Here is a 15,110-nt window from a genome sequence, read left to right on the forward strand (position 1 = left end):
TTATTTTCATATACCGAACAAATCTAACTAATTATATTCAAATTTATTTTGGTTATTTTCTTATTTTAATTTTTATTTATCATGAATCAATTGTATAACCTTTTTAGCCCGGATGAATAACATGTATTGATTTATTTTAGTTCGACGCAATTGTACTAACTAATAAATCATCTCTATTTTAATTTTGTTAAACTAGTTTAGGATATTATAGAAATTCAAAAAAACCCGTAATTATATAAACCCAAGTATTTTACACACATATCTACAATCAAACTTTTAATATTTCGGCTAGTAGGATCGGTTCACAGTTATCCCTCAATCTCAAGCCTACATTATACCTAACAACGAAGTAGGTAGACTTTAATTTTATTTTAATACGGATCAATAATATAAGAATTACCTTTAGTTTGAATATAATTTTAATTTTAATTTTAGCGTACATCAATAATATACATTATTTTGTTTTAGCTAATTATATTTAGTTTTTTGTTTAATTTAAAATTAAACAACAAATATATTCACGGAACAATAAATTATACTTTTTAAAATTTGGACACAATTTTTTTTATTTTTTGCATAAATCAAGTAGACAGGTCGGTTTTTTGTAACATGGGATCTGAGGAATATATATGTTTTAAACAGACTATTGATATATCGTGATCAAAGAATTTATAAATAAAGATTAGCACTAATATATAATTTAATAAAAAAATTCAAAAAAAAAATTAATATTCATAATTTATTACAAGGTTAGTTAAATATGTGATTTTCCTTTGTAAAAGCCAAGCAACGTAAAAAAATGTGATTTTTTTTAATCGTGTAACATTTTTTTAAACTTAACAAGGAAGAAAGTAATCAACGTACATAAATATTTTTTTTCTTGAAACTAGTAATCACTAATACTTGATTTATTCACCTACCAAAATTAATTGATTATAATTTCATAATTCCAATAAACCGTACAATATTGAACGATTAATATGCCAGACATCTTATAAAACCCATCTTGTAGCACCTCTTTTGTTCAACAATTAAACAGTAAACCTCAACACACATACCATGTCTTCTCCAAACTCAAATATGTTAAACTTGCAAGCCAAATGACCAAACACTACACAACACACACCCTTTGATGCAGCACCTCTCTGGAGCCATGTCACAGTCATCAAACCTCCTGCTAAAGGTGGTGGAAATCGGGTTTGGGTTTGTAACTATTGCAATAAAAAATTTACCGGGTCATACACAAAAGTGAAAAGTCATTTATTATATTTGGGGAATAATGGTGTTGATTCCTGTAAAATAATCTCTGATCAAACCAGAGAGGAGTTGACTAGAGAGCATGAAGAAGCTAAAAATCGAAAGGCCGGACAAGCATTGGATGTGAAAAGGAAAATAAAGTATGTGTCTCTACCATCGGGCTCTGATCTTAAACAACAAAAAAAGAAGAAAGGAACGGTGGAGGCTTGTTTCAATGTTGTTGACAGAGATGAGGTAGACAAGGAAATGCCACGTATGCTTTATGCATCTGCTTTGCCATTTTCTTTAGTGAAAAATCCTTATTTTCGTAAATTTTGTCTAAGGCTGTCAAATAGCAAAATAGCAGGCTATGTCCCTCCAACATATAACAGGATGCGCACTTCATTACTCGAGCAAGAGAAGACCCATGTGAATCTTTTACTTCGACCCTTTCATGATTCCTGGAAGAAAAAGGGAGTATCACTATGCTCAGATGGATGGGGAGATAGACATAATCGACCTCTTTTTAATGTCATGGCTGCTTCGGGAGGGAATTATATGTTTGTGAAGTCATTTGACACTAGTGGTAACATCAAAGATGCTGAATATGTTGCTGGCTTGTTCCTCAATGCCATTGATCAAGTCGGGCCTGATAATGTGGTGCAAATCATCACGGACAATGTTGGAAATTTTAAGGCAGCGGGTTTGAGTATCGAGGTAAAGTATGCTCACATTTTATAGACTCCTTGTGTGGTTCATTACCTCAATTTGGCTCTAAAGTCCATGTGCGAACCAAATGTCAAGTCCAACCATTATGAAAATTGTAAGTGGATTTCAGATTTAGTATCCGATTGTGATGATATTGGGATATTTATTTTGAATCATGGTAAAACACTCACTATATACCAAAATCATTCACAACACATGCTCGTAAAAATTGCTGAAACTCGTTTTGCTTCCCATGTTATTATGGCTCAAAGATTGTTGTTGGTTAAAAGTGCACTTGAAAAAACTATTTTGGATCCTAATTGGAAGTCGTTTAAAAAATCAAATTTAGAATCTAAAGCTGATCAGGTTAAGGAGTGTGTTATTTCCGATCGTTGGTGGGATAAAGTTGAGTATTTTGTAGCTTTCACATCTTCCATATACAAAATGATTAGGCTAGCTGATATGGACATTCCTTGTTTGCACCTTGTTTACGACATGTGGGATAGCATGATTGAAGAAGTGAGGGAGAAAATTTTCGAGGAAGAAGGGCTGAATATAAAAAATGGTGAATCATAATTTTTTAATGACATTCATAATATTTTGGAGACCAGGTGGAACAAGAGCAATACCCCTCTACATTGTATGACTCATTCTCTTGTCCCTCGATATTATAGTGAAGCTTGGCTAAAAAGTGGTGGTGAAATTATTTCTATAGTTGCACCTAATGAAGACAAGGAAATATCTCTTAATAGATCTAAATTTTTCAAGAAAATGTTCACAAATCCGGAAGATTTAAGAAAAATAATTGCCGAATATGGGATGTTTTCGGGGGCTTTAGGATTTTTTTTCTGAATCTCATGTGATAGAAGCTAGAGTTCATGAGGAGCCTTTGAGTTAATGGGCTAGCTATGGATCGGAAACACCCATGTTGCAGGCCTTGGCATTTAAGATTCTCTCACAACCGGCTTCTTCCTCTTGTTGTGTGAGAAATTGGAGCTCGTTTTCAAACATTCAAAGTGTCAAGAGGAACAAGCTAGCGTCTAGTAGAACCGAAGATCTTGTTTTTGTGCACAACAATTTAAGGTTGTTATCTCGGAAGAGTGAAGAATATAAGAAAGGGCCCTCTAAATATTGGATGTTGGTAAGCACCCAAACTACTATATACTATTGTAGTACTTCTAACATTATTTTTAAATTTGAATCTGATTTGTAAATAAATAATTGGCTTGTTAATTTTAAATTTTTGTATTAGATGGTGATTCGCTTAATGTTGATGATGACTACGCTGAAGCATTTGCCAACATATTTCTTGATGATCCTGATGTTGAGGGGACCATGTTCAGCGAGGATGAAGATGAAGGAGAGAGCCATGCAGAGTAGTAGCAGACTAACAACTTAGGATATGGTGTTTGGTTTATTTGTTTTTCTTAAAAAAAATATTGTTGTGGATCTTTTAATTTAGTTTTTGATGCTGTTCCAGACTTCAGATTATTCTAAATTTGGCTTACGTTTACTAGTTGCTATTATTAATGGATTTGTATTTGATTAATGATATTATCTTTTCCAATTTTATTATGCCTGTTAGTTAATTTATGTTGCTGCTGGTGGTACCTTGTTACTGGGTAATGCGAGTGATGCATCTAGTCAGCTGGTCTGGTGACTCTAGTTTCATTTGATTTATATTGAATAAAAATTAAATAGCAAACAGCCTAATCATAGAGCATGATATAATATAGAGTATAGTATAACCTATAAAAAATCTGAGAAATGAATCTTTATAAATAATCCTTAAAATGCACAGAAAGATTCTTGAATATACATTTCAAAAATAAAAAAGGGCGTGTCCATATCCCCGTGTCCATATCTCCATGTCCAAATCCCCGTGTCCGATCCTTTTTAAACGTGTCCCCGAGTCATTGATTTTGGAGTTCAAAGAGTCAGACACCCCGATCCGTGTCCGTGTCGGATCCTTCCAAATGAGTCCGAGCATCATAGATTTTGGTCGAATTTTGATGAGGCTCCAAGCCTTAAAGTAATACATATCGATCAGTAATTACACAAGCAAGCTCATATAACATCTAACACAACTATTAAGTATTAATGAGAAAACTCAAGAATATTTTGGTCAACATTCAATTTCCTATTATGTCAAAATTAGACACGAAAACTATAAATTTATATATGAATCTATTACAAATGAGGAGATACAACTACTCGTCAAATCAAAATCAATGAAAAACTTTTACAAATAAAACCCCCCCAATTTTTAGACATGAACCCTAGAGACGAATTTTGAGATTTATCAATTTTTCAAACGATTAGATGCAAGATTCTAATAGGGCTCTTCTATAGTTTCAATTTGACTACAAATACGATGTGTTTTTCTTTTCAGATCAGCTAAAAAACATCGATCGATCTTGTTTACAAATTTTGTAACCCTAATCCTAACAGTTGTAATTGATATACATGGTGAACATGAGCTCGAAGAATAAGATCAATATAACAAGACTAAAACACCCTCCCAAAAATTAATAGGGTTAAACTCATTTGATGAAAGTACATAAATTACAAAAATATTTGAAGTACAAGTACAAAAAATGAAAATTTTTAAAGTTTGGTATCACGAGTCGTCTGACACACCTACTACACATACACATAATGCATTTTACTCAAAATTTAATATTATTTCCTTATTTTATTTGGTTTTTATAGATTATTATTATTTAACATATTAAATACTTCATAATAATATAATATTAATTGAAAATTTGATTTTATATATAATAATTTGTTTATAATGTATAAATCAAGAATAATTTATAATGATTAATCTGATTTAAAAAACCGGATTGGTCATATATCTTAAAAGGAATTAATCAGGGATTAATAAGTAAAATTGGAGATATTTAGAATCGAGTTAAAATACTAGGTTTCCTTTCTTTTAAAAAAAGCGAGGGTGTTTTTTTCTTTTGTTCACCAACTAATTACACCACAAGCTGTATTAGGGTGACTGGCCCAAACGCCTCATTCCCACTTTTCATTGTACTAGGTACCGTATTTCAGATTTTTGACCCTAAATACCCAGCAAATATGGTATTTCAGGTTCCATATCCGATAACACGCGTTTTGGTCTTACGTGACAACTAGGTTGAGCATTCGGTCGATTCAGTCAAAAACCAGTCTGAAACGAATATACCGAAAATTGAAATATCATTTTTTCTGGGACAAAATCAGAGCAAAATTGAGTTATAGACCGAACTGAACCATTCCGAAATAATTCGGTTCAATCCGATTTTGAACCCAGCGCACCAATTTTTTTTAGAAAATTCTTTTAATAAAAACTAGACCAAAAATTATACAATAAAAAACATCATAAAAGTAGTGTGATATAGAGAGTTCTAAGGGTATATATTTAAAATTACAAATTATAAATTATAATTACAATTTTTAAGATTTTTATGTAAAATGTATATAATCTATAAAATTATAGTATTTATGATTTAGTCTATTCGGTTCGAACCAAAATATTTTTTTACAAGAATCAGACCAAATTTAATTTTATTTCGGTCTATTCGGTCCACACTGAAAAGATCAAATTTGTGAAAAAGCAGGACCGTATCGAGCCGAATTAGCACGGTTTGGCTTGGTTCTTCAGTTTTGGTTCTATTTTACCTATCCCTAGTGATAACCCTATGTTGCAACCCTATGTTGTGCTGTTTCATGATGCAGATCAGGGGAGATACGCATACGACACATCACCCTTGTTTTTTTAACAAAAATCAGTTGTGTTTCATAAAATTCAGAGTCCCTTGGGTAGGTGAGGGTCATTGTTGTTCAAGACATGCCTTAATATAACAAGACTAAGTCACATTGACAATTCTAAGATTAAGTTGACTTGTAATTATTATGTAATTTGTAATTGTATTTTTTGAGTCCATAAAAATGTCGAAGAAGACTAGACTGGAATAACTTTTTCAGTAAATAGACAACAAACTAAGGAATAAGTCTCCGGAAGAAGATCAAGCCTGATCATGCCTCAGAACAAAGATACATAGCTTGGGGAAAAATAATGTTACATAATCCATCTATTATGAAGATTTCGGATTATCAGTCAACAACCCATTTTATCATTAAAATGAAAAGTCTACAAATGAAGCTTGAAGAGTATAAGATCAATGGTCAAGATGAACTGGACAAATGAGTGTAGCAGACCTGGAAGATTGTATGCAGATATGCAGCACTTGAAATTAAAATAGACAAAAGAGTTTTAGAAAATATGTTAGTCTATTTTAGTGCAATCTATGTAAACTATGCATGTTGATCTATAAAGTATATCACGGGTCCTTTGTTCCAGTTGTAACAAAAAAGTCTAGATTTTCTTGTATTCTCTGAAGTAGAAGCTAAGTTCTTTAATATCAAGAACTTAGATTTCTAGCACAACCCAATTGATTTTTAATAAAGATCAAGTGAGTTTTGATAATTTCTTTTATGTATTCTTTACAGTTAATACATTATCATTATAAAATAGATTAGATATTGGAAGTATGAGTGCACACAAGTTTAGAAGTATTGAGATACCTATATTTGACAAATAAAACTATACTAAGTGGAAGAAGAAGACGATGTTGTTCATCAAGATGGCTCATCCACTGTACCTTAAGATTCTAAAACATGGACAATTCATTTCCATGGTGAGAGTACCTGAAGTAACTCAAAATGATGTTGTTATTCCAGCTCATTATGCTCCAAAAGATCCATCTACATATACTGAGCCAGAGAAAGAGAAGGTTTCACTTGACAGTGGTTTGCAACTCATTTTGATCGAGTCTCTTGATAATGTTATCAGTAACATTATTAAATGTGAGTCAACCAAGAAAATATGGGAAAAGATAGAGATCTTATGTGAAGGTGCTGAAGAGGTAAGATCAAAATAAAGAAGAATCTTGATCTCACAATATGAGGGTTTTATGGCTAAACCAAAAGAAGGCATTACTGAAGTGTTTGAGAGATTCAATAAGTTGATAAATGACTTACAGTTACATGAAAAATTCTATGATGCTGTGGAGGTCAACTTGAAGTTTTTACTCACTCTTCCTAACCACTTAGAACAAAAAAAAATTTAATAAGAGAAGGAAGAGATCTAGGCAGAATAACGTTGGAGGTTTTATATGGAGTTCTAAAAACCTATGAACTTGAGATGTTGCATTGAAATACTACGCCATGGTTTGCTTCTTATAACATCAAAATTGTGTCCATATAGATCCTATTTGATGTTGCTATAGGCCAAAAAGTCTATAACAATATATTTGCTATGTAATAGCCACGATTTTTGTAATTATATGTATATACATTTTTCGCATTTTAATCATTTGGTTAGATAAGAAAATAATATTTTATTATATAAATTAGTTATAAAATATAAAAAAATGTATTTTTATATTAAAATTAAACATTCCTAGTTATCCAAAAAAAATTAAGTAAGGTTAAAAAACTATTTTAATTTATATGTGCATAATTTTAATGTAATATATATTTATTTTATGACTAGAATTTAAAAATAGGTGTAGTTATGTTGTGTATATATATTAGTATGTGTTATGTGTATTTGAGTGTTATGTGTATTTGAAAAACTCAGTCAAACACTATATGTTAACAAATAGATTCTGTTTGTTTAAATTTGTGAGCACGTATCCACCAATCCATTTAATCCCGAGTACTAGTTGAACCAACCTTGTGTATAAATAAGCTATTAGCATATCACTTATGTTTGTATAACATCTTCTCTTTCAGGTATGTTTATATATATAAATTACATTTTTGTGAACTTGTTTATCACTATTCTAATTCACTTGTTATTACTTTATTTCATTATTTAGTTTCGTGGTTATGTGTATAAAACTAAAGTTTAATTTATTTAATCATTTTAGTTTAATATTGATTATTAAATGTTTTAGTTAACAATCACCATTTTTTAGTAAATATTTAATGCATGAATTTATGTTTATAATTATGTGTTTTGTGCATGCATAACAATTCATGTGTTATATGTTAAATATATGTTTAATTTAGATATGCCTTTAGATTAATGCACCTATTAAATATATGCTCATTTATTGAATTGGTTATACTTATTTTGTATAATGATATTTTCACATGGAAGGTTATGAAAATTTACACACCAATATTGATATTTTGTCCACTTGCATAATTATAAGGATATGTTACTTATTTTATTTATTTTATTTATTTTATTTTAAGGATTATGTAGATAATAAATATTGAACGTACATCTATTTTATTCTAAATTTAAATAGTTTACATAGACTTGATTTATTATATATATATTTATATATATTTAAGTGTTACAGTTTTTATGGGTCGATATACTATTTTGAAATATTATTTGAAAATGGACGTATTTATATGTCAATATGAATTTATTTTGTTACCTGTAGTGACATTTAATTGTTATTGTGTGTTAAGTTTTATAAAGTTAAAGTATGGTTAGCTTAGTGGCATATAAATGTTAACATTCTGATTATTATATTAAGTACTAGCCTATGACCCGTGCGATGCACGGATTGCTTTTAACACTTTAATGATTTTTAATAATATAATTATATCTTAAAATTATTATATTTTGATATATATTTTCAATAGTTGAAAAATAAATTGAAGAACATAATAAGTTATAATAATAAATGTTGTGTGATAATTTGAGACTTGACTGAAAATAAATAATATAATATAACATATTATTCATGGGACTCAAGTCCTCAACCTATGGAAATTGTTAAAATAAAGAATATAAAAATTTAAATATAATAAGTTGTTGACGGGGTTCGAACTCTGGATCCATGAGAGCAGTTTAAATATTAATATAATATTATTTTATTATTGCATCCAACGGTTCCCATCTATCTGACTTTAGATTTGACAGTTATTATTTGTCGTATCAAACGACTGTACTGAACAACTGACTACCAAATAGATGATGTTTTGTGATAATTTGAGACTTGATTGAAAATAAATAATATAATATAATATGTTGTTCACGGGATTCGAGCCCTGAACCTGTAGAAATTGTTAAAATAAAGAATATAAAAGTTTAAATATAATAAGCTGTTCACGGGGTTCAAACCCTGATTCCATGGGAGCAGTTTAACATTAATATAATAATATTTATTATTGCATCCAAAGGTTCTCATCTATCCGACTTTATATCTGACGGTTGTTATTTGTCGTACCAAACAACTATACCGAGTAACCGACTACCAAATATAGGGCGTTCTGCTTATAATAGTATAGTATAGATGTATGTGTGTATGTCTATGTTTATTGTGGCAATATAATTTGGGAGATATTGATATTAAGGTAAATTAACTCTTCACAATTTATTTTATTTTGAAATCTTTTAAATACGTTTGCACTGCTTTTGTTTTAAAACTTATGCATCAATTACCCTGTTTTAGAAGTAAGAATTCACATGTTTTAGAAGTAAGAATTCACAGTGAGCTCTGACTTATGAACCAGTTAGTAATTGAGTATAGTTCCGGAACTAGCTTTTGATACCTTACTAGGGAGTGCTACTTATGATGCCTTCGGGAGCGCACACTCTATGATACCTTAGTAAGAGGCACATTATTGGCAGAAATTATGAACTTTTGATACTGTGTCACCAGGTATTTGTGGCCTTAACGCGCTGTGAAATTAAATTATGTTTTATGTCATATGGATTGTTGGACAATGATTTTGGTTTTATAAAATTATGATACTTGATCCACTAGTGCATAATTGTTTCTTGCTGGGCTATTTGGCTCATTACTTACAAATTTTCAGGTGCTTAGCTTTCGAGACATGTTAAAGGTGGACTTGATTTGAGCTTGCTTTGGAATAATATATTAGTGATTATGTTTGTATTGGAGCTGCGTCTGTCAGGATTTGCTTTGTTTTCAGCTATATGATGCTATTTATGTTTGGGATTAAAAATCGTGTAGGCTTATTTGAGACTTATTTTAAGCATGAATAAAATTTGTAGTTTTAGTTTGATATTTAAGTATAATATATTGTGTGAAAAGTTGGGGTATTACATGCTATGTTAAGTCCTGAGCAGCCTACTGAGCAGAAAGATGATTGAAAATGAAACTGAATTTTAAATTCAAGTTATACAGCCTATTGAGCAGAAATGCAAGGAATCTAAAAAACAAGTCATTATGGAAGTAGAAGAGGAAGAATTATACACTCTTGATGAGTTGGATGAAATGGATCAATTCATGACCTACTTGGCAAGAAAGTTCTCAAACATAAGATTCAAAAAGCCCAGGTACTTCAAGGGTAAAGGTCAATCCTCCTATAATAATGACAGGAAATGAAAATCTCAGATGAAGAACTCAAACACAACTGACAAGAGTGGTTACAAATCAGGATCAATAGACATGTCTAAAATTAGATGTTATAATTGTGATGAACTTGGCCACTTTGTCACAGAATGCATGAAACCAAAGAAGGTGAAGAAAGACAAGGCATACTTGGATCTTAAAGCTAAGTATGAGGCTCTTCTGAAAAAGCAATAGGGAAAAGTTTATATTGCTGAGGGAAAGAGTTGGGATGACACAGATAATGAAAATGAAAAAAAAGAATATGGAAGTTATGCTCTATGGCCGTCCCTTGAGGAAGGAGAGTCATCTGCATAAAATCTGATGTACCCATCTGTTGTGCAAGACATGCCTGTACTTCAACAAGACTAAGTCAAATTGACAACCCTAAGTAAGTTGTATTGTAATCTTAATTTGTATTTTGTACTTTAACATTTAAAGTCTGTAAAAATGTCAAAAGAGCAGACTTGAGTCTTTTTCTATAAACAGTGTCAAACCTAAGAATTTTATCTGGAAGAAGATCAAGAAGACCATGCCTCGGAAGAATTATGAAGAAGCTTGGAATTGAATAAATCTATTTTGAGAAAATAATTCTAAGTCAAGATTTCTACAACTCAGAAATTTAGTGTTATAGAGAAGTCACTCGAGAACTCCAAATGACTTATAGAGAACTCAAAAAAGCTACTAGAGAACTCATAGATACAACAAGCCAAATTAAAGATAAGAAGATTTGAGATATCGACAAGTCAATTCTTCACTAGAGAACTTAGAATTATTGACAAGTCAACATTCATTAGAGAACTCTAAGTTATTTATAAGTCAAATTTCACTAGAGAAACTCAGAGATATCGATAAGCCAAAGTTCACTAGAGAACTCTGAGTTATCGACAAGTCAAATTTGACTAGAAAACTCTGAGTTATCGACAAGTCAATATGTCACTAGAGAACTTAGAGATATCGATAAGTCAAAGTGAAGATATGAATATTAGAGATCTCGATAAGCCAAATTCTCTTATAAAGAACTCAGAGACCTCTAAAAGTCAAATAGACTACGGAGTATTAGAGATCTCGATAAGCCAATATACTTATCAAGATGTCAAGATCTCTATATGCCTAACTGGAGATCTCGAGGTAAAATCTCAAAGTATAAGTTGCAGATCAGTTCAATATCCAATATTAAGAATCAATAAACAATCCAACCAGTTGGATTGACAATTCTATAAAAGCAGCTTGAAGAGTGTGCAAGATCAAGGGTGAAGATTAACTGACAAAAGAAGATCAAAGTTAACACAGTATGCAAAGATATACTAAGCCAGAAATGGAAGATATACTTTTCCTAAAATGGAAATGATTAGTGACAGTTTACTAAAGTAAAAAGCATGTCTTATTATACACTGTATAAACCAGATGTTAACTGAGTTATAAAGTTAACACTGGTCCTTTGTTAGAAATAACAATTAGATTAGGAGAACTCTTGTATTTCTCTCAAGTAGAAGCTAAGCTCTTTATCAACAAAGAGCCTATAAATTTTGTAGCAAAATATTCTTAATTTTAATATAAAATTAAGTGAGTTTTGAAAGATATGTGTTATTCATAGCTGTATGTTTAACTTCTGTTATAACACATCTTACTACAAGATTTGGTTTACTTTGTTCAAAACCAAAATAGTTCAAGAAAAGCATAAAAACACTAAAACACATTCACCCCCCTCTGTGTGTAATTCATTACCTAACAAGTGGTATCAGAGCAACATCTAAAAGTAAACAGATTCAAGATCTTGGAAGAATGAATACACAGAAGATCAGTAACATCAAAATTCCTACCTTTGACAAAGTAAACTACACTCTTTGAAAAAAGAAAATGTTGCTGTTTATCAGGATGGCCAGTACACTCTATATTCAGATTCTTAAAAATGGGCCCTTCACTCATATGGTTAGAGTTGAGGAATCTACAGATGGTGATATGGTTATTCCACCTCATTATGCTCCAAAAGACCCTTCTGAGTACTCTGAGCCTGAGAAAGAAAAAGTCTCCCTGGATAGTGGCTTGGAGTTGATATTGATAGATTCACTTGACAATGTAATGTACAATTGTTAGGTAATGAATCACACCCGGGGGGGGGGGGGGGTGAATGTGTTTTTCTGAGTTTAGGCTTTTCTTGAAAGTTAATGGTTGAACAAAGTAAATTAAATCTTGTATAGAAAAGTGTTCACGCAGAATTTAAACTTGTAAAAACTAAAGAACACAGATCTTTAAAACTCACTTAATTTTATATTAAAATTAAGACTGTTTTGCTACAAAATTTTTAAGCTCTTTGATGTTAAAGAGCTCAGCTTCTTCTTGAGAGTGATTCAAGAGATTTAAACTAAATTGTTGCATCTAACTAGAGGACTAGTGTTAACTTTATAACTCAGTTAACTATTGGTTTACACAGTGGATAATAAACATGCTATTAGCTTTTCTAAACTGTCAATAACCATTTCTATTTATAGAAAAGAAAATCTACCATTTATGGCTTAACATATCTTTAGCATCCCGTGTTCACTTTAATCTTCCTCGTTAGTTAATCTTTTCCATTGATCTTGCATACTCTTCATGCTGCTTTTTGTAGACTTGTCAATCCAGCTGTTGGATTATTTGTTAATTGTTTATCTTGGATATTGAAGTGATCTATAATTCTGTACTTTGAGACTGTACCTCGAGATCTCCAGTTTGAATTAATGGAACACTTGACATCTCGATAAGTACATAGGCTTATCGAGATCTCTAGCACTCCATATTGAGTTTATCTTGTAGAGGTCTTCAGCTTGTCGAAATCTCTAGTCTTCACATCTTCATTTTGACTTATTGATAACTCAGAGTTCTCTACTGAATATAGACTTGTCGATAACTCTAAGTTCTCTAGTGAAGGAATGACTTGTCGATATCTCCAATCTTTAGTTCTTTAATTTTGCTTGTCGATATCTTCCTGAGTTCTCTAGTAGCTTTCCTGCTTTCTCCACTCTGAATTCATTCATTTCTTCTATCCCGGTGGATATTGCTCATCCGTCGAGTAATGATTGTATCCCTATGGATGTGCCTAACAACAGTCATTCGTCGACTAGCCAAACTACTATCCTGATGGATGTTCTGTAGGATTTTATTCATCACGGAAGCATGGTAAAACAATTTTCTTGATATAAAATCCAAATAAAGGCATACACATCGTGATTAAATCATATGGGATCGTTTTTAACCTTTAAAAGTGATCCAAGAACGACGAGCAGAGATCCCTAGCAGCTGCTCCTCAAGTGTGAAGCACTCCACCGGTATCCACCAAGAGATCAATGTGATGGAGGAGGAAGGGGTTGGGAGAATTAGGGTTTGCTTAACTTTTTAGGATGAGGCAAAATTAGGGATTATAATAGTATATTTATAGGCAAAATTTTCAGCTGAAATTTTTTCCATAAAATATTATTATTATTAACCCTTTATTCTTATTAACCAATTAACTAATAACTAAAACACCTTTTAATTATTAATCCTTTTTCTAAACACTTTAGAAATAATTCTCTCACTTGATTTAATTTCCAAAAATTAAATTCTTAATTAATAATATTAAGAACTTTTTCTTAATTAATTTATTATCAATTAAATCTTATTTAATCAATTATTAAATTTGTCAATTAATTATTTATTACATAAATAAATAATTATCAGCCATTATTAATTAATTCCTCCACCATTAAATCATTCTCTTTTATGGTGTGACCCTGTATGTTCAATATTAAGCCGGTAGTAGAAATAAATAATAATAAAACTATTTTATCATTATTTATATAAATTCTCTAATTCATTAAATATGATTAATTAATTAATCATATTTATTCTACATCGTGAGGGATACTTCTCAGCATATCGCGAATATCCGGATAATACGAATTCACTGCTTAGAATACCAAGAACCCATTCAGTGAATGGTTACCGTACAATCAATTCCTTCTACCCTGCAATGTCACGATTAAATACACGGCATGGAACTTGTGTCAAGCCTATCTTATTTAATCATATGCTTTCCCATTCACTATGCTTAGTTCTAATTAATGTAAATTAGAAACTCCTTTCTAATTTCATTCACTCTGGCCAGAGATTCCTGAACTAGTATAAGTGGATCAGCATTGAACATTCTCTTCCTTCATTGGAAGGGGTAGATCCTTTATTGATTATACACTATTTTCGTGTACAAATTCCTATACCCAGTAGAGCCCTTATAATTGTCCCTAGAGACTAAGAACTAAACCAAAGCATAGTTCAGTGTATATAAGATGACTATGATGACCTCATGTCTAAAGATACTTGTACAACTATCACTATGTGAACAACTGCTGACACGCGAGTGAACTCCATTAGTTGTTCAGCTGTGTGAGTCATGTTCAGTGAACTTATTCTATAATAAGCACCTACATACTAGCTTTAGTGTCACCACACAAATGTCTATGAGAACAGACAACCTTCATAATGAAGCAAGCATAGTATGTACCGATCTTTGCGGATTATTAATTACCAGTTAGTAATCCTACGACCAGGAACTATTTAAGTTTAGAGTTATCATCTTTTAGGTCTCATTATTATGATCTCATCACAATCCATAAAAAGGTTTACTCTAAACTGTGGTATATCTTATTTAAACACTTAAAATAGATAAAGCCCGCAATAAAAATAAAATAAGTCTTTTATTAATATCGATGAAATCAAAACAGATTAAATAAAAGTTATTCCTAAATCCTCATACATGATTGGACTTAGGACACA

The sequence above is a fragment of the Apium graveolens genome, chromosome 9 (assembly GCF_009905375.1).
Source record: "Apium graveolens cultivar Ventura chromosome 9, ASM990537v1, whole genome shotgun sequence".
In the NCBI taxonomy this organism is placed as follows: Eukaryota; Viridiplantae; Streptophyta; class Magnoliopsida; order Apiales; family Apiaceae; genus Apium; species Apium graveolens.